Raw genomic sequence first — 14734 nt, 5'->3', positions numbered from 1 at the left:
CACATTGTGTTTTCTATCCCCTCTTCTTCTTTTTTTTTTTTTTTTTACTTGGTCAGCACTCTGCCCCTCCCTCTCAACCCAGGCCTATATAACTTGGCAGGAAGCTGCATAGGGCCCTATTCTTTCTGTCAGTCTCCTTGTCTTTGACTGGAAGCACATGGTAAGTGAGCTTTTACACCTGTTCACACTAGTGCGTTCACACCTGTTCACACTGTTCATCCATTGCTGCCGCGGTGCCGTGTCTTTGGGGAGGCGTGGCCAAGGGACTGGTTTAAGTGGCACTATGGCTGCTTTGCCAGTGGGTCGTTCTCCTTGTGGGCACGGGTGTTGTGGTGGTCGCCGCTCAGTGCTGCACCTTTTTATACTAGGGATATTAGGGAGAAGCTATTTACAGGTGGCCGTGATGTGGCTAGCGGGTTTGCACTTCATGATCATAAAGTACAGTAACAACCTGTTAGTTTAATAAATGTTGCAGAGAAGCATTAGATCAAGGTGCATGTTGTGCATGTGCGACCATTTCTGTTTTCTCTATTTGAATTTAGAAAGTAAAGTTATACTTGAGCAGTGAGCAGTTTGATAAAAGTAAAAAGTTGGATAGACTAAAATAATAATCTTGCTTCCTAGATGTTCTTTTATACTGCTACCACATTACATGTAATTTTGTGCTAATTCAATAGCTTTTTATTCAAGCCTTACATACCTAATACAGATTCCATGTAAATGTCTTCCATAAACTTAAATCAAAGGTTAAAGAAACATGAAAAACCTGTCAGATTTTTGGAACTTTTAGGTAGTATTTTATACTGGAGTTTTCGGTGAATAAAGAAATTGCAATGTGTGGAAGTTAATTATCTTCCTAATCCCCTGCAGCGTCTTCCTTAATACAGTAAATAGAGATACTGCATCAATACCACTGACCCCAGGGTGTGACAAAATTACACCGCAGGGATCTAGGTGGCCTTTATTCTTGATCTAATTAAATCTCATTTTAGTTTTTAAAAAGAGTCCTGTTCTAGCGAGGATATTGGCAGTTAACAGCTGGTTAATAATATCACTCAAAGACTTTAAAAAAAAGCATAAGAATTTATTCTTAGACTTGTAGGTGAATGAAAAGCACCAAGCAGAGTTGTATTAGCTGTGAACACTGTTCATTACATCACCACTGGTTCTTCTACAATGACATTGCATAAAGGTTGCTTTATTACTTTTTTAAAGTTTGAATACATATTTATTTTAAAGGGGTACTCCGGTGAAAAACTTTTTTTTTTTTTTTTAAATCAACTGGTGCCAGAAAGTTAAACAGATTTGTAAATTACCTCTATTAAAAAATCTTAATCCTTCCTGTACTTATTAGCTGCTGAATACTACAGCGGAAATTATTTTCTTTTTGAAACACAGAGCTGTCTGCTGACATCATGAGCACAGTGCTCTCTGCTGACATCTCTGTCCATTTTAGGAACTGTCCAGAACAGCATATGTTTGCTATGGGGATTTCCTTTTACTCTGGACAGTTCCTAAAATGGACAGAGATGTCAGCAGAGAGCACTGTGCTCATGATATCAGCAGACAGCTCTGTGTTTCAAACGGAAAAGAATTTCCGCTGTAGTATTCAGCAGCTAATAAGTACAGGAAGGATTGAGATTTTTTAATAGAAGTAATTTACAAATCTGTTCAACTTTCTGGCACCAGTTAAAAAATAAGGTTTTTCACCGGAGTACCCCTTTAAGGTATACAAACTGGACTTTTTAAAAAGGTATAGCATCTCACCTAAGTGTAAATATGTTATTATATCTTTTCATGTGACAACACTGAAGAAATGACACTCTGCCACAATGTAAAGTAGTGAGTGCACAGCCTCTATAACAGTGTTTAATGTTTCTGTATTCTTAAAATAACTCAAGACACATCCACTAACAAAAGTGAGTACACCCTTAACTGGAAATGTGGGCACTGGAAGTTCAACATGGCACCCCATGGAAAAGAACTCTTTAAGGGTCTGAAAAAAAGAATTGTTGCTTATATAAAGATGTCCTAGGCTATGAGAAGATTGCCAAGACCCCAAAACTGACCCTGAAAAGACCATATAGCGATTTTACTGGACAGGTTCCACTCAGAACAGGCCTCGCCATGGTCAACCAAAGAAATTGAGAGCACATGCTTAGCCTCATATCCAGAAGTTGTCTTTGGGTACTAGACATATGAGTGCTGCCAGCATTGATGGAGAGGTTGAAGAGGTGGGGTGGTCAACCAGTCAGTGCTCAGACCATATGCCACACACTGCATCAAATTGGCCTGCATGGCTGTCATCCCAGAAGGCAGGGGCATACCAAGGAGGGGGGGGGGGGCGTTCCGCCCCGGGTGTCACTCACAAGGGGGGTGCCAGGGGCGGACTGACCCGCCGCCGCCGCCACCACTACTGAGGTCCGGGACACTCATCCCAGATCCCCAGCAGACAGCGGTGCCTTCTCCTGTATGCGTGATACACGCACATACAGGAGAAGGTGTCCCTTCTGTGTGAGCCGCATTTACAGCTTACACAGAAGAGACGTGACCTCCGCCCCCACACAGCATGTAGAACAGGTGCCGGTGATGTCACTCATCCAGTGCCTGTACTGTGGAGGGGAGAAGACGCGGGCCCTGCAGCTGAGGAGATCGCTGCATGGAATATCAGGTGAGCATAATTTTTTTTATTTTTTTCTCAACTCTGCCTATACCTATGGGGGAGGGGATATTCTGCATATACCTATGGGGAAGGGGGGGTACTCTGTATATACCTATTGTTACGCCGAGCGCTCCGGGTCCCCGCTCCTCCCCGGAGCGCTCGCTTCTCTCTCTCCGCTGCAGCGCTCCGGTCACGTCCTCTGACCCGGGGCGCTGCGATCCCGCTGCCAGCCGGGATGCGATTCGCGATGCGGGTAGCGCCCGCTCGCGATGCGCACCCCGGCTCCCCTACCTGACTCGCTCCCCGTCTGTTCTGTCCCGGCGCGCGCGGCCCCGCTCCCTAGGGCGCGCGCGCGCCGGGTCTCTGCGATTTAAAGGGCCACTGCGCCGCTGATTGGCGCAGTGGTTCCAATTAGGGTAATCACCTGTGCACTTCCCTATATTACCTCACTTCCCTTGCACTCCCTTGCCGGATCTTGTTGCCTTAGTGCCAGTGAAAGCGTTCCTTGTGTGTTCCTAGCCTGTGTTCCAGACCTTCTGCCGTTGCCCCTGACTACGATCCTTGCTGCCTGCCCCGACCTTCTGCTACGTCCGACCTTGCTTCTGCCTACTCCCTTGTACCGCGCCTATCTTCAGCAGCCAGAGAGGTGAGCCGTTGCTAGTGGATACGACCTGGTCACTACCGCCGCAGCAAGACCATCCCGCTTTGCGGCGGGCTCTGGTGAAAACCAGTAGTGGCTTAGAACCGGTCCACTAGCACGGTCCACGCCAATCCCTCTCTGGCACAGAGGATCCACTACCTGCCAGCCGGCATCGTGACAGTAGATCCGGCCATGGATCCCGCTGAAGTTCCTCTGCCAGTTGTCGCTGACCTCACCACGGTGGTCGCCCAGCAGTCACAACAGATAGCGCAACAAGGCCAACAGCTGTCTCAACTGACCGTTATGCTACAACAGTTACTACCACAGCTTCAGCAGTCATCTCCTCCGCCAGCTCCTGCACCTCCTCCGCAGCGAGTGGCCGCTCCTGGGATACGCTTATCCTTGCCGGATAAATTTGATGGGGACTCTAAGTTTTGCCGTGGCTTTCTTTCCCAATGTTCCCTGCATCTGGAGATGATGTCGGACCTGTTTCCCACTGAAAGGTCTAAGGTGGCTTTCGTAGTCAGTCTGCTGTCCGGAAAAGCCCTGTCATGGGCCACACCGCTCTGGGACCGCAATGACCCCGTCACTGCCTCTGTACACTCCTTCTTCTCGGAAATCCGAAGTGTCTTTGAGGAACCTGCCCGAGCCTCTTCTGCTGAGACTGCCCTGTTGAACCTGGTCCAGGGTAATTCTTCCGTTGGCGAGTATGCCGTACAATTCCGTACACTTGCTTCAGAATTGTCCTGGAATAATGAGGCCCTCTGCGCGACCTTCAAAAAAGGCCTATCCAGCAACATTAAAGATGTTCTGGCCGCACGAGAAATTCCTGCTAATCTACATGAACTTATTCACCTAGCCACTCGCATTGACATGCGTTTTTCTGAAAGGCGTCAGGAACTCCGCCAAGATATGGACTCTGTTCGCACGAGGCGTTTCGTCTCCTCGGCTCCTCTCTCCTCTGGTCCCCTGCAATCTGTTCCTGTGCCTCCCGCCGTGGAGGCTATGCAGGTCGACCGGTCTCGCCTGACACCTCAAGAGAGGACACGACGCCGTATGGAGAACCTCTGCCTGTACTGTGCTAGTACCGAACACTTCCTGAGGGATTGTCCTATCCGTCCTCCCCGCCTGGAAAGACGTACGCTGACTCCGCACAAAGGTGAGACAGTCCTTGATGTCTACTCTGCTTCTCCACGTCTTACTGTGCCTGTGCGGATGTCTGCCTCTGCCTTCTCCTTCTCTACAGTGGCCTTCTTGGACTCTGGATCTGCAGGAAATTTTATTTTGGCCTCTCTCGTCAACAGGCTCAACATCCCGGTGACCAGTCTCGCCAGACCCCTCTACATCAATTGTGTAAATAATGAAAGATTGGACTGTACCATACGTTTCCGCACGGAGCCCCTTCTTATGAGCATCGGATCTCATCATGAGAGAATTGAACTTTTGGTCCTCCCCAATTGCACCTCGGAGATTCTCCTTGGACTTCCCTGGCTTCAACTTCATTCCCCAACCCTGGATTGGTCCACTGGGGAGATCAAGAGTTGGGGTTCCTCTTGTTCCAAGAACTGTCTAAAACCGGTTCCCAGTAACCCTTGCCGTAACTCTGTGGTTCCTCCAGTAACCGGTCTCCCTAAGGCCTATATGGACTTCGCGGATGTTTTCTGCAAAAAACAAGCTGAGACTCTACCTCCTCACAGGCCTTATGATTGCCCTATCGACCTCCTCCCGGGCACTACCCCACCCCGGGGCAGAATTTATCCTCTCTCTGCCCCAGAGACTCTTGCCATGTCCGAATACGTCCAGGAGAATCTAAAAAAGGGCTTTATCCGTAAATCCTCCTCCCCTGCCGGAGCCGGATTTTTCTTTGTGTCCAAAAAAGATGGCTCCCTACGTCCTTGCATTGACTACCGCGGTCTTAATAAAATCACGGTTAAGAACCGCTACCCCTTACCCCTCATCTCTGAACTCTTTGATCGCCTCCAAGGTGCCCACATCTTTACTAAATTGGACTTAAGAGGCGCCTATAACCTCATCCGCATCAGAGAGGGGGACGAGTGGAAAACGGCATTTAACACCAGAGATGGACACTTTGAGTATCTGGTCATGCCCTTTGGCCTGTGCAACGCCCCTGCCGTCTTCCAAGACTTTGTCAATGAAATTTTTCGTGATCTGTTATACTCCTGTGTTGTTGTATATCTGGACGATATCCTAATTTTTTCTGCCAATCTAGAAGAACACCGCCAGCATGTCCGTATGGTTCTTCAGAGACTTCGTGACAACCAACTCTATGCCAAAATTGAGAAATGTCTGTTTGAATGCCAATCTCTTCCTTTTCTAGGATATTTGGTCTCTGGCCGGGGAGTACAGATGGATCCAGACAAACTCTCTGCCGTCTTAGATTGGCCACGCCCCTCCGGACTCCGTGCTATCCAACGCTTTTTGGGGTTCGCCAATTATTACAGGCAATTTATTCCACATTTTTCTACCATTGTGGCTCCTATCGTGGCTTTAACCAAAAAAAATGCTGATCCCAAGTCCTGGCCTCCTCAAGCAGAAGACGCCTTTAAACGACTCAAGTCTGCCTTTTCTTCGGCTCCCGTCCTCTCCAGACCTGACCCTTCCAAACCCTTCCTATTGGAGGTTGATGCCTCCTCAGTGGGAGCTGGAGCTGTTCTCCTACAAAAAAATTCTTCCGGGCATGCTGTCACTTGTGGTTTTTTCTCTAGGACCTTCTCTCCAGCGGAGAGGAACTACTCCATCGGGGATCGAGAGCTTCTAGCCATTAAATTAGCACTTGAGGAATGGAGGCATCTGCTGGAGGGATCAAGTTCTCCTGTTATTATCTACACCGACCACAAGAACCTCTCCTACCTCCAGTCTGCCCAACGGCTGAATCCTCGCCAGGCCCGGTGGTCTCTGTTCTTTGCCCGATTTAATTTTGAGATTCACTTTCGTCCTGCCGATAAGAACATTAGGGCCGATGCTCTCTCTCGTTCCTCGGATGCCTCAGAAGTTGAACTCTCTCCGCAACACATCATTCCACCTGACTGCCTGATCTCCACTTCTCCTGCCTCCATCAGGCAGACTCCTCCAGGAAAGACCTTTGTTTCTCCTCGCCAACGCCTCGGAATCCTCAAATGGGGTCACTCCTCCCATCTCGCAGGTCATCCGGGTATCAAGAAATCTGTGCAACTCATCTCCCGCTTCTATTGGTGGCCGACTCTGGAGACGGATGTTGTGGACTTTGTGCGAGCCTGCACTATCTGTGCCCGGGATAAGACTCCTCGCCAGAAGCCCGCTGGTCTTCTTCATCCTCTGCCTGTCCCCGAACAGCCTTGGTCTCTGATTGGTATGGATTTTATTACTGATTTACCCCCTTCCCGTGGCAACACTGTTATTTGGGTGGTCGTTGATCGATTCTCCAAAATGGCACATTTCATCCCTCTTCCTGGTCTTCCTTCTGCGCCTCAGTTGGCTAAACAATTTTTTGTACACATTTTTCGTCTTCACGGGTTGCCTACGCAGATTGTCTCGGATAGAGGCGTCCAATTCGTGTCTAAATTCTGGAGGGCTCTCTGTAAACAACTCAAGATTAAATTAAATTTTTCTTCTGCATATCATCCCCAGTCCAATGGACAAGTAGAAAGAATTAACCAGATCTTGGGTGATTATTTGCGACATTTTGTTTCCTCCCGCCAGGATGACTGGGCAGATCTCCTCCCATGGGCCGAATTCTCGTATAACTTCAGGGTCTCTGAATCTTCCTCCAAATCCCCATTTTTCGTGGTGTACGGCCGTCACCCTCTTCCCCCCCTCCCTACTCCCTTGCCCTCTGGTCTGCCCGCTGTGGATGAAATTTCTCGTGACCTTTCCATCATATGGAGAGAGACCCAAAATTCTCTCTTACAGGCTTCTTCACGCATGAAGAGATTCGCGGATAAGAAAAGAAGAGCTCCTCCCGTTTTTTCCCCTGGAGACAAGGTATGGCTCTCCGCTAAATATGTCCGCTTCCGTGTCCCTAGCTACAAGTTGGGACCACGCTATCTTGGTCCTTTCAAAATTTTGCGTCAAATTAATCCTGTCTCTTATAAACTTCTTCTTCCTCCTTCTCTTCGTATCCCTAATGCCTTTCACGTCTCTCTTCTCAAACCACTCATCCTCAACCGTTTTTCTCCCAAATCTGTTCCTCCCACTCCTGTTTCCGGCTCCTCGGACATCTTCTCGGTCAAGGAAATCTTAGCTGCCAAAAAGGTCAGAGGAAAAAATTTCTTTTTTAGTGGACTGGGAGGGTTGTGGTCCTGAAGAGAGATCCTGGGAACCTGAGGACAACATCCTAGACAAAAGTCTGCTCCTCAGGTTCTCAGGCTCTAAGAAGAGGGGGAGACCCAAGGGGGGGGGTACTGTTACGCCGAGCACTCCGGGTCCCCGCTCCTCCCCGGAGCGCTCGCTTCTCTCTCTCCGCTGCAGCGCTCCGGTCACGTCCTCTGACCCGGGGCGCTGCGATCCCGCTGCCAGCCGGGATGCGATTCGCGATGCGGGTAGCGCCCGCTCGCGATGCGCACCCCGGCTCCCCTACCTGACTCGCTCCCCGTCTGTTCTGTCCCGGCGCGCGCGGCCCCGCTCCCTAGGGCGCGCGCGCGCCGGGTCTCTGCGATTTAAAGGGCCACTGCGCCGCTGATTGGCGCAGTGGTTCCAATTAGGGTAATCACCTGTGCACTTCCCTATATTACCTCACTTCCCTTGCACTCCCTTGCCGGATCTTGTTGCCTTAGTGCCAGTGAAAGCGTTCCTTGTGTGTTCCTAGCCTGTGTTCCAGACCTTCTGCCGTTGCCCCTGACTACGATCCTTGCTGCCTGCCCCGACCTTCTGCTACGTCCGACCTTGCTTCTGCCTACTCCCTTGTACCGCGCCTATCTTCAGCAGCCAGAGAGGTGAGCCGTTGCTAGTGGATACGACCTGGTCACTACCGCCGCAGCAAGACCATCCCGCTTTGCGGCGGGCTCTGGTGAAAACCAGTAGTGGCTTAGAACCGGTCCACTAGCACGGTCCACGCCAATCCCTCTCTGGCACAGAGGATCCACTACCTGCCAGCCGGCATCGTGACACCTATGGGGAAGAGGGGGGGGTTACTCTGCCTATACCTATGGGGAAGAGGGGTGGGGTTACTCTGCATGTACCTATGGGGAAGAAGGGGGGGTTACTCTGCATATACCTATGGGGAAGAGGGGGGTTTACTTTGCATATACCTATGGGGAAGAGGGGGGTTACTCTGCATATACCTATGGGGGTGTTACACTGCGAATATCTATGGGGAAGAGGGGGGGTTACTCTGCATATACCTATGGGGAAAAGGGGGGGGGGGGTTATTCTACATATACCTATGGGGGATAGGGGGGTTACTCTGCATACACCTATGGGGAAAAGGGGGGGTTACTCTGCATATACCTATGGGGAAGAGGGGGGTGTTACTCTGCATATACCTATGGGGGGTTACTCTACATATACCTATGCGGAAGAGGGGGGTCACTCTGCATATACCTATGGGTGGGTTACTCTGCATATACCTATGGGGAAGACGGGGGGTTACTCTGCATATACCTATGGGGAAGAGGGGGGTTTACTCTGCATATACCTATGGGGGGGTTACACTGCATATACCTATGGGGAAGAGGGGGGTTACTCTGCATATACCTATGGGGAAGAGGGGGGGTTACTCTGCATATACTTATGGGGGAGAGGGGGGTTACTCTGCATGTACCTATGGGGGGGTTTACTCTGCATATACCTATGGGGGAGAGGGTTGGGTTACTCTGCATATACCTATGGGGAAGAGGGGAGGTTACTTTGCATATACCTATGAGGAAGAGGGGGGTGTTACTCTGCATATACCTATGGGGAAAAGCGGGGGGTGTTACTCTGCATATACCTATGGGGAAGAGGGGGGTTACTCTGCATATACCTGTGGGGAAGAGGGGGGTTACTCTGCATATACAGTACCTATGGTGAAGAGGGGGGGGTTACTCTGCAAATACCTATGGGGAATAGGGGAGTTACTCTGCATATACCTATGGGTGGTTTACTCTGCATATACCTATGGGGAAGAGGGGGGGGGTTACTCTGCATATACCTATGGGGGAGAAGGGGGGTTACTCTGCATATACCTATGGGGAAGGGGGGGTTACTCTGCATATACCTATGGGGAAGAGGGTGGCTGTTACTCTGCATATACCTATGGGAGGTTACTCTGCATATACCTATGGGGAAGAGGGGGGGTTACTCTGCATATACCTATGGGAAAGAGGGGGGTTACTCTGCATATACCTATGGGGAAGAGGGGGGTTTACTCTGCATATACCTATGGGGAAGAGGGGGGGTTACTCTGCATATACCTATGGGGAAGAGGGGGGGTGTTACTCTGCATATACCTATGGGGGTTACTCTGCATATACCTATGGGGAAGAGGGGGGTCACTCTGCATATAGCTATGGAGGGTTACTCTGCATATACCTATGGGTAAGAGGGGGGGGGGTTACTCTGCATATTCCTATGGGGGGGTTACACTGCATATACCTATGGGGAAGAGGGGGGTTACTCTGCATATACCTATGGGGAAGAGGCGGGGTTACTCTGCATGTACCTATGGAGGGGGTTACTCTGCATATACCTATGGGGGAGAGGGGGGGTTACTCTGCATATACCTATGGGGAAGAGGGGGGTGTTACTCTGCATATACCTATGGGGAAGAGGGGGTTGTTACTCTGCATATACCTATGGGGAAAAGCGGGGGGGGGGGGTTACTCTGCATATACCTATGGGGGAGAGGGGGGATTATTCTGCATATACCTATGGGGAAGAGGGGGGGGTTACTCTGCATATACAGTACCTATGGTGAAGAGGGGGGGTTACTCTGCATATACCTATGGGGAATAGGGGAGTTACTCTGCAGATACCTATGGAGGGGGTTTACTATGCATATACCTATGGGGAAGAGGGGGTTACTCTGCATATACCTATGGGGGAGAAGGGGGGTTACTCTGCATTTACCTATGGGGAAGAGGGGGGGTTTACTCTGAATATTCCTATGGGGAAGAGGGGGGCTGTTACTCTGCATATACCTATGGGGGGTTACTCTGCATATACCTATGGGGGGGTTACTCTGCATATACAGTACCTATGGGGAAGAGGGGGGGTTTCTCTGCATATACCTATGGGGGGGGGGGTTTACTCTGCAAATACCTATGGGGAAGCGGGGGTGTAACTGCATATACCTATGGGAAAGAGGGGGGTGTAACTGCATATACCTATGGGAAAGTGGTGGTGTAATTGCATATACCTATGGGAAAGAGGGGGTATAACTGCATATACCTATGGGAAAGGGGGGGTGTAACTGCATATACCTATGGGAAAGGGGGGGTGTAACTGCATATACCTATGGGAAAGAGGGGGGGTGTAACTGCATATACCTATGGGAAAGAGGGGGGGTAACTGCATATACCTATGGGAAAGAGGGGAGGAGTAATTCTGCATATACCTATGGGGAAAGGGGGGTGGGGTAACTCTTCCTATACCAATGGGGAAGAGGGGGGGGGGGGTAACTATGACTATACCAATGGGGAAGGGGGGTAACTATGCCTATACCAATGGGGAAGGGTGGGGTGTAAGTCTGCCTATACCAATGGGGAAGGGGGGGGGGTGGTAACTCTGCCTATACCAATGGGGAAGAGGGGGGGACTCTGCACAAACCTATATGGAAAGGAGGGGGGTAACTCTGCCTTTACCTATGGGAAAAAGGGGTTTAACTCCGTCTATACCTCTGGGGAACAGGGGGGTTGACTCTGCCTATACCTATGGGCAAAGGGGTGGGGGGACTCTGCTGCCTATACCTAAGGAGAAAGGGGGGTTAACTCTGTTCCTATAACTATTGGGAAGGGGGTTTAACTCTGCTGCCTATACCTATGGGGGAGGGTGGGGTGCTAACTCTGCTGCCTATACCTTTGGGGAAGGGGGGGGTATCCCTGCTGCCTAAACCTACAGGGAAGGGGGGCTACCTAACTTTATACCTGGATGCCTAACTACTTACCTACATACCCAGCTTTCTAACTATGTACATACCTGGCCTTCATATATGGCTGCCTAACTACCTAGCTAGCCCCCTACATACCTAACTTGCCACCTGCCTACATAGCTGGCTTCCTGATCTACCTACCTAGTTAATTATTTACCTGGCTACCTACCTACCTGCCCTTTTACTGCGCAGGACACCAAGGAGGGCATCATTACAGTTTGTGGGCCTATAGAGGGAAAAATGATGTAGGGGAGATCACTCTACATCATCTGACATGTTTTTCCTGCAGATGTTAAGAGATCCACATGGCGGTCTTATCCGGACGGAGAAGAAAAGGAAAGAGGATGCCACTGATCAGAAAAGACGTAATTGTGAGTCCCAAAATGTAACTGTAATTACTTATATGGTATACACATCCTGTGTACAGCTGTTATCTACCGCCATAAGGTCCTGTATATAATAACTTATACAGATCCTTTATAGCATACTGGTCTGTGTATAGTGGTTTTATTCAGTACAGTATGGCGGTATTATCCAGTTATTGTGTGGTGGTATATATTTACTCTTTGTATACCAGTATTATTGGTCATGGAAATTTACCTACGTTAAAGTGTTTCTTACACTTTATTTACAGTTTATTGTGGGGCATTTGGGTGGAATAGGGGCGTGGCAGAAGATTGACGAGCTGCAGAGCCTAGTAGGGGCCTTTGAATTTTTTTGGTCCGAGGGCCTCAAGTGTTGTCAGTCAGCCCCTGGGGGGGAGGGGAGGGAGGGGTGTGATTAAGGGGGGGAGGAGGGGGTGTAATTAAAGGGGGGGAGGGAGGGGGGTGTAATTAAGGGGGGGTGCAGGTGGGGGTGGTGCGAAACAAAGAGTCCGCCCCGGGTGCCAAAAGCTCTAGGAACGCCCCTGCCTGAAGGAAGCCTCTTCTAAAGATGACGCACAAGAAAGTTTGCAAACAGTTTTCTGAAGACAAGCCAACTAAGGACATTGATTACTGTAACAATGTCCTGTGGTCCGATGAGACCAAGATAAACTTATTTGGTTCAGACATTGTCAAGCTTGGTGGTAGGAGTGTCATGCATTAGTATTGCTGGCACTGGGGAGTTGCAGTTCATCGAGGAAACCATGAATGCCAACATGTACTGTGAAATACTAAAGCAGAGCATGATCCCCCCCTTAAAAAACTGGACTGCAGTGCAGTATTCCATTATAATAACAGCCCCAAACACACCTCCCAGACCACCACTGCCCTGCTAAGGAAGCTGAGGGTAAAGGTGAAGGACTGGCCAAGCATGTCTCCAGACCTCAACTTTACACACAAGGTTTCATCCTCCAGTTCCATGATTTGGTCATGGAAGAGGGGAAGAGGACTCTAGTGACAACCTGTGAAGCTCTGGTGAACTCCATGCCAAAGAGGCTTAAGGCAGTGCTGGAAATAATGGTGGGCACAAAATATTACTACCTTGAACCCAATTTGATAGTATGAGAAAAGAAAAAAGATGTAGCGGACAGCGTCTCGCGTAATTCTGTGGGCTGGAATCCCTGCCTTGCCCAAATATTAAAAAATTGCTCACCTTAGGGGAATCTTGGTTCATGCATATCACCCCTCCATAAGGGGTACAGACATGTGATCTCGGGCTGCAGCCTGCAGAGTTGGACCGGTCTCCTCAAGGGGGTAGGTAAACAGCAAGGCAAGAAATATCCAGGAAAAAAACAGATCTGCATCAGCACTGCCTCTTGGAGATCAATGATACAGTCAGAGTACGAGGTTAAAAGTAACAGTGTAACATTGACGTGTTATGATGACATTTTAGCAATTGATAAAGGGGGAACTTGCCCCCGAAACGCGTCTTGCACCCTGTTTTAAAGTTACATGTGTCAATTAAATACACTGTTACTTTTAATCTTGTACTCCAACTGTATCATCGCTCCCCAAGAGGCAGCGCTGCTGCTGATCCTTTTCCCCCCCTGGATATTTCTTGCCTTGAACCCAATTTGGACATTTCCACTTAGGGGTGTACTCACTTTTGTTGCCAAGGTTAAGATATTAACAGGTGTGTTGAATTATTTCGAGGGGACGCAACATTAAACACTATTTCACAGTTGTACAGACTGTGCACTCACTACGTCATTCTTAGATCACTTGTGCTTGATGGACCTCTCCAACCTATGATAGATTAGAGCAGGAAGAGAGCTACATCTGAGGTGCCTTTAAATGTCTGCCAATATGTGAGTCACTAAGGAAGGTTCATGTAGGAGATGAGAGGGTTATATTATAATGGTCCTTTTATGTGGGCACAGCTGTATTAGTAACTACACTGGAGGCACTTGTATGTGATTCATTTATGATTCATGTGATGTGGACATATACATTTATTGATAGTTGGACATGGTGGGCATTATGATACAACCTATTCTTTACTTATATCGAGCACTGGGGTCAGCTGCATGCAGCATTTACAGCTGACAGATTCCCATTCTAACCTGCTAGTGCGGCTCATCACAACAGAGTTTTTATTGACGTTGATGTAGCTGCTATGTGCTGTGAGTGCCCAAGCTTGCTGTGAAGAGGAAGTGTATGCATATTTATGAGGGGGCATTCTTACTCCTTTAATTAGATGTTAGATGGTTAGATATATAATTAGATGGTTTTGATATATCTACCCCTATGTCTATATCTATATAGGTGAACCATCTTAACCCCTTTCTTTCCTTGTCCCTTCTTGATTGACATACAGAGTTCAGTTTAAGCGCTTACATTTTACAGGTAAAACATTAAATATTATCACATAAGTGATAATAAAATAAGAAAATAAGTGATGTGTTCTTTACATTCATTACTGTTGTCACATAGACAATAAACATTAAGTACAGAGAAACAATAAAAATAAGATGGAAAGTAAGAGAAACATGAGTTTTGGTAATTTTTGGTCATTACTGTTTCTATGTATTATCTGATCATCTATCTTATTTAAAGGGGTATTCCGGGCAACAACATTTTATCCCTTATCCAAAGGATAGGGTCTAAGATGTCTGATCGCGGTGGGCCCGCCGCTGGGACCCTCCGCAATCTCCCTGCAGCACCCGTCTCCAGTTTCGGAGGGCGCGTGATGGCCCGGAATACCCCTTTGAATCAAAAGTGTTAACTATTATAAAAGAAAAGCAAAATGAACTACATGAATGTATTAAACAAAGTATGGTCTTCTACTCTGCAAATCCTTCACCTGCACTATGGTCAGGAGAACGTACTGTTCATTTTATTAGCCTAACAGCTGCCCGATACGATTTTGCACTAGATCTATCTTTCTATCTAAATTTATTATAAACAGAGAGCCTGTAGGGTAGGTTTACAAGTAGCATTTTAAA

Source organism: Hyla sarda, chromosome 2 (assembly GCF_029499605.1).
Source record: "Hyla sarda isolate aHylSar1 chromosome 2, aHylSar1.hap1, whole genome shotgun sequence".
NCBI lineage: Eukaryota > Metazoa > Chordata > Amphibia > Anura > Hylidae > Hyla > Hyla sarda.
Note: the sequence above shows the minus strand (reverse complement) of the source record.